The sequence below is a fragment of the Vespa mandarinia genome, chromosome 2 (assembly GCF_050613455.1).
Source record: "Vespa mandarinia isolate Hongniang chromosome 2, ASM5061345v1, whole genome shotgun sequence".
Taxonomy (NCBI): Eukaryota; Metazoa; Arthropoda; class Insecta; order Hymenoptera; family Vespidae; genus Vespa; species Vespa mandarinia.
The window spans coordinates 18,578,096-18,585,000 of record NC_140811.1 but is presented as its reverse complement, the minus strand read 5'-3'; positions in this window follow the sequence as shown (position 1 = coordinate 18,585,000).

Sequence of the window (6,905 nt, the reverse complement as noted above, 5' to 3'; positions counted from 1 at the left end):
TCCTCTTTATTCTTTTTTTTTTTTTTTTTTTTTTTTAAATTAATTAACTATTCAATAAATTTCCAATCTCATTGGAACTTTCGTCGATCCATTTATAAATAAGAATAATCTATGAAGATTATTTTTTTCGTTGTATTGTACGGTGATAAAAAAAAAAGAAATTAGATTCTTTTAGCGCATACACAAAGATACGATAAATTGTATCTTTCAAGAAGGCTGCGATTGAAGTAAGAAAAGGAAAGAAGTAAAATGAAAAAAAGAAAAAATAAAAAAAAAAAAAAGAAGAAAAACAACTAGAAAACAAGAGAAGGAAAAAAGAAAGAATGAAAAGCTCTCAGAGCGATGATGTACGACGTACCAAGTTTCTCGCGTTTAAAAGACCGTGCTTATGATTAGATCGGTGTTAGATATCGAAAGCGATACGATCACGATACGTTTGCTTATTAGAAATACATTTTACCCGTTACACTATTGTGATTTAATAATGCAACTTATTCCTTATTTTCTTAATGATTCTTACGAGCGACAATTTAAATGTCGCTTAGAGAAAAACAAAAAAAAAAAAAAAAAAAAATTAGCAAAAGCGAAGAAAAAAGTCAAAATTTGTTTTCGTTAGAGAAGAGAAAGGAAAAATTTATTATTAAAAAAATACAAATTTACAAATCCTTTTCTCTTAAAAATTTAAATATTCTAACAGATATTATTATTTAGGATAAAATATTTATTCTAATAGTTGTATTATTAATATAAAATATTTAAAATATTTTATATTAATAATATTCGAGTATCTATATTAATGTCCGCAAGTGACATGAAACTTATGTAATTATTAATTTATAAAATTATGTAAGTCGTTATTAGATTATATTAGATTATCGTTTATTGCGTTTGATAATGTTTCCATAATTTATAATATATATCTACCTGAATTTTTAATATTTTAGATAACGATTTTTATTCAATTACGAACATTTATAATATATATATATATATATATATATATATATATATATATATATATATATATATATATATATATATATAATAGCTGGTTAATAATATGCATTAAAATAATAATAATAATTATATCTGTCTTAAACGTTACGATATTTGCCACATGGTATCGGTGTTTAAGGATAAAATTGTCTTTTGTTTAGTCTCGGAATCGAGTAACAAACAACGTTCTCGTTCGTATTTATGCATAATCGTTTCTCGTTCGATTTTTTTTTTTTTTTTTTTTTATTATTTAAATTGAGCACAGAGCGAAGAAAAATATTTAAAAAAAGAAGAAGAAGGAGAAGAAGAAGAAGATCGGTATTAACTTCAGTTAACCTCACGATGACCTATTTAAAAGAAAAAAAATGTATTTCGACATTTTATACCTTGCAATAATGAGATCACAAATTAAAAAACTACTGATTTTAACAAATATATATATATATAAAAGATAAGTATATACGCACATGTATTATATATATTATATTATATATATAATATATATATATATATATATATGTATATTTGTATATAATATATATACAAATGGATATAAAAAGGATAAAATGAGATTTTCCAAACGATTTAATTATCTCTCATGTAATTTGTAAATTGGATCTTTTCATAAGGTAGTAGTAGTAGTAGTAGTAGTAGTAGTAGTAGTAGTAGTAGTAGTAGTAGTAGTAGTAGTAGTAGTAGTAGTAGTAGTAGTAGTAGTAGTAGTAGTAGTAGTTAATTACTTGAAGAAAATCTTTAGAAATGTTCTGCAATAATTTTGCAAGTAATTATCAAAGAATTACCAAATAGAAATGTGTTAGAATGGTGTTTCACGGTCCCGACCTTGACACTCATTAACTACTTACTTTTCGCAACTTCTTCCCACTCCACTTTTCCAAAGATTATTTTTACCACCTCCATATTCTTATATCTTTAACTCGTAAAAAAACTGTGGATGAAGATTTTTTTTACTTTCTTCTTATTGGCCGTTTCGTAAATATGTAGAAAGAAAAAAAGCAGGGAAGAAAAGAAAATAAACATGTAAATTAATAACAAACACTGTTATACCTTAAAAGCAAAATTCAAAGTATACATATATATATATATATATATGCATGTATGTTGTAATAAAATTTAAAACGTATGCACCTATATAGATGCACTTGTAAATGTATATAGAGATTAGTTACAGTAAATTGGCTATGCTATTCGTACATATGTAGAAAGAAGATAAATATATAAATTAATGGTAAATAATGTTATACTTGAAAAGCAAAATTTGTAATATATTCGTGTATAACCATACATACATACATACATACATACATATATATATATATATATATATATATATATATATATATATATATAAATACACGTACTTATATTATAACAAAATTCAATACGCGTGTAAATAAATACGCCACGTACATGTATAAATGTATCATATATATACATATGCATACATATGCATACATATATATATATATATATATATATATATATATATATATATATATAAAGAGACAGAAGTTACAGCAAGTTGGCTAAGCTATGACGTAAATGGTACACGTTCATACCGCTCAATGGATTAAAAGAAAATCCCAGTTTGTTTCGTTGTAGCGGCATCATAACGCTTTGCAAGCCCATTAATATAAAAGCAAGCACAACTCTATCTCCTCTCTTTCTCTTTCTCTCTCTCTCTCTCTCTCTCATACACACACACACACACACAGCCGCAAACGAGCACGAGCGCGCGCGTACTAGGCGCAGAGGAGGAGGAGGAGGTGGAGGAGGAGGAGGAGCGCACGCGCGCGTTCCTGACAAAGTTACGCTAATTAATGGTAGCACGTTCGGCATATTGTATAATTCTGTTTACCGTGTGTGTGCCTTCTGGCGCTCTCGCGCATACGTCATGCAGTCCGCGCGCGTATGTAACAATTTCTACGGACGATTGTTAAGTTCCATTTATATCGGAAGGCAACGTTCCAACGAATATAAACGTGCTGACGCGCGAAAGCACTTTTTAATACGACGAATAATAATCCCTCTGTATGTTGTTCCACCCGTTACCTACACCCCCACCCCTCCCCCCCACGGTCCCACTGTTTCTTTTTTTTTTTTGTTTTTCTTTTTCCTTTTCTTCCTTTTTTTTCTCCTTTTTTTTTTATATATACTCTTTTCTTCTCCGTTCATTTTCTTTTTTCTTTTTTTTTTTTTTTTTTTTTCTGCACACGGGAAGGTTCCTTTTATTTTTTTCCCTCCCCACCCCAACCCACCATAGGAATTATTATCCCGGCTTAGTGCCATTTTCGTACTCTCTTCTTTCTTTCTTTTTTTTCACACTGTTTTTATTTTCTTCTTCCTTTTTTTTCCTTTTCTTTCTTTTCTTTTCTTTTTCATTCCTTTTTCTTTTTTCTTTTTTTCTTTTTTTAATGGGATCTGCCAAGAAGCACAGAAAGTCGGGGATTTTTAGTGCAACGAAGGCGTCGGGATGGGATAACGGGGTTGGTACCAAAAGATATACGGGTGATATTTGAAGTATCTACGATTTTCTTCTTTTCTTTCTTTTCTTTTTATCTTTTTCTTCTCGTTTTATCCTTTTTCTTTTTTCCTTACCTTTTCTCTCTCTCTCTCTCTTTCTCTCTTTCTGTTTTCTCTTTTCTACCTTAGATCGTACAAAAAGTTTCCAGAGAAAAAGGGACGAGGGGAGGCAATTTTATTACGTTACGAGGGACAGTGGGGTGGGGACAGTGGAGAGAGTGGGGGAGAAATAAAAATTACCTATCCGACGAAACGTCTGACGAAAAAGAGGAATGATTAATTTTTGAAATCGTTCGTTTAGGGCCGAAATCGTTTGCATCTCGCGCCACCCGGTGCATTAATAATTTCGATATTACTTATTGCCCGAATCAATAGAATTAAATAATCATTATTTCATTCGTTGTTTTAACAAAATTCTAAATCCTCTTGATATCTCATTTCAATCCTTTCTCTTTTCCCTTTTTTTCTCTTTCTTCCTTCTTCCCCTATTTCTTCTTTTTTTTTTTTTTATTTCTCCTATATATTTCTATCATTTAACGTATCGCATCAAGCGTTTGTATGGATTATTAAAGGACATAAAGAAAAAGTTTGCAAATGATAATACACAGTTCGTATTATACCATGTTTGGATTATGCTCATTTTAATATATAACATTTCCCAGAGTGTAAAAGGGATGAATGCGTTTAACTGCGTTTCGACTTTGTATAGAAGAAAGAGAAAGAGAAATAGAAAGGGAATAAGATAATTGTTACTTAATTTCGAAGGTTCAAATCACGATGACGATTATTAATTATTATTTAATCAATAACAATTGTTATCGGTAACGTTGTAATATGTATATATATATATATATATATTTATATATATGTAAATGGAATAGTAAAGGGTAGAGATAGAAGAATAAGAAGTCGATGAAGAATGGTGTTCTTTTAAAAGGGTCATGCTCGAAGAATTTTTCCTCTCGCTTGGTCCAGCGTCACCGAATTCTTTCGCTTCTCTCTCTCTCTCTCTCTCTCTCATATATAGAAGAAGTTGTTGGATAGAGGAATAGATGGATAGATTGATGCAACTCTCGAGGCCCCTTATTAAGGTAAGTAATTTGGAAAGAGGTAAGGAGAACAAGAATATAGAAGAAGGAGGAGGAGAAGGAGGAGTAGGAGGAAGAGGAGAAGAAGAAGAAGAAGGAGGTGGGACGTACCTTAGTTACTACGTACCTTACATACATACTTACGTAGAGTTATTCCACGTATGTACGTACGTACGTATGTACGTGTGTATATAGTAGAATACCTGTACTAGGCGTAGGAGAAAGCATCGACCATCGTCGTCGACGATGACGACGTGCAATCAAGCATCAAGAAGGAAGACGAAGACGAAGAGGGAAGGGAGAATGGAGAACGAAGGAGAAGGGAGGAGGAAGAGGTGGTGGAGTAAGCGGTGGACGAGGAGGAAGGGCCAGCGTCGCACGAGCGTCGTGGCATAGAATTTGCAACTATGCTAATAAGAGGCGAGCCGAACGTTCGCGCGGGGCTGGGGTGTAGGGAAGACAGCTAATGGCTGCACGAGACAGAGATAGAAAGATAGAAAGATAGATAGAATCAGAAAGCGAGAGAGAGAGAGGGAGAGAGAGAGGGAGAGGGAGAGAGAAAACGAGAAAGAGGGAGAGAGAAGGAAAAAGGACGAGGAAGAGTGTGCACAATGAATTCGTGAGGTCGTGCGGCGTGGGGTGAGTCGTAGGATGGAGGGCGACCGCGGATCAATCGTAGCCTTCCGTGTTCCCTCCCACCCGCCCTCCCTCCCTCTCACCCTCCGTGGCTCTCTCTCCTCCTCCGCCGTTCCTCCCACCTTCCTTCAGCCCTCGTTTCTGGTCCACTCCTCCCACCCTTCTACCTCTCTTCCCTAACTTCGTCCCTCCTCACCCGAGACTCGCCTTCCCTTCTCTCGGCCCTCTTGTCCTCCTCCTCCTCTTCCTCCTTCTTCTGCTCCTTCTCCCTATCTCCCTCCCACCCACCCAACCCTTCCCTCCTCTTCCCCCGCTCCCACCCTCGGCACTCTTCCTTCTCTACGCTTCTGGCTTCGTACTTGGAGCGACGACGTGCACGCGTCGTTACGCAGGCCCAGACTCGATGCGACCAGAGAGACTGTCCCCCCTCCTTCCTCCCTCCCTCCAACACCCCTTCATTCCTTTCTCGTCTTCACCTATTCTTCTTCCTCTTTCTCTTCTTCTTCTTCTTCTTCTTCTTCTCCTCCTCCTTTCTCCCTCACCTCTCCTTCTTTTACTTTCCCTCCACCCTTCTTCTTTATCTCTCTCTCTCTCTCTCTACCTTTCCTTCTTTCGTTCGTTCGTTCATTCGGCTACCTATCTCTTTTTTTTCTTTCTTTCTTTCATTCTTTTCCTCCATCTGTTCTTCCTCCTTTGTCGCTCGAATCGCTTTTCTATCCTTTTTTTTCACGTTTTCACTTCTCTCTCTCTCTCTCTCTCTCTCTCTCTCTCTCTCTTTCTCTGTTCCGTGCGTGTCAGATGTGAAGAGAGGAGAGTAGGTCAGTGGCGTGAATGATGATCAGTAGCCGAGTACAAGACACCCTACCTCAAGTGTGCACGTAGGTGGTACATAGGTGTGTGCAGTAGTAGTACCTAGTAGCGGTAGTAGTAGCAGTAGTAAATGGTAGCGGGAGTGGTGGTGGTGGTGGCTGTAGTACGCTTCTACATATACATAGGTATGTGTGTCGCGCCCTTATTACGACGCACGAACGTGCCTGACGTCACGGTAACCTCCCTTCAAATCATTTCGAAATTTTCTCTCTCTCTCTCCCTCTCTCTCTCTCTCTCTCTTCTTCCTCTTGTGTATCTTTATATCATTTTTCTTGTTCTTTCAATTTTATTATTTCATTCATTTTAACTGGCAAAATCTTACGCAAGATTCTCTCTTTTTCTGTCTATCTACTTATGTCTTTATCTCTATCTCTGTTTTTCTCTCTCTCTCTCTCTCTCTCTCTCTCTCTCTCTCTCGCTTTCTCTCTCTCTTTCTGTCATACTTTTTTTACGCTCAAGCACTTCGGAGAAATGACTCAAGAACTATTTCGGTGTGACGCAACCTATCGACCCTTTAGCATCTACGCTTTAGAATACTCGCTAGAAATTTTCTAAGGTCTAGCGTCGTTTTTGCTTGGCTTCTTCTATTTTTCCTTACTTTTTTCTTTCCTTTTACGTTTTCTTCCTCTTCTTTCTTCCTTTCCCTTTTCCTTCACCGAGAAGATAAAACTATGCATTTAGATTGCATCATAACTAAGTTGACCGTACGAGATAATAAATGTAATTAATAATAAAAAATAACGATAATAATAATAATAATAATAATAATAATAA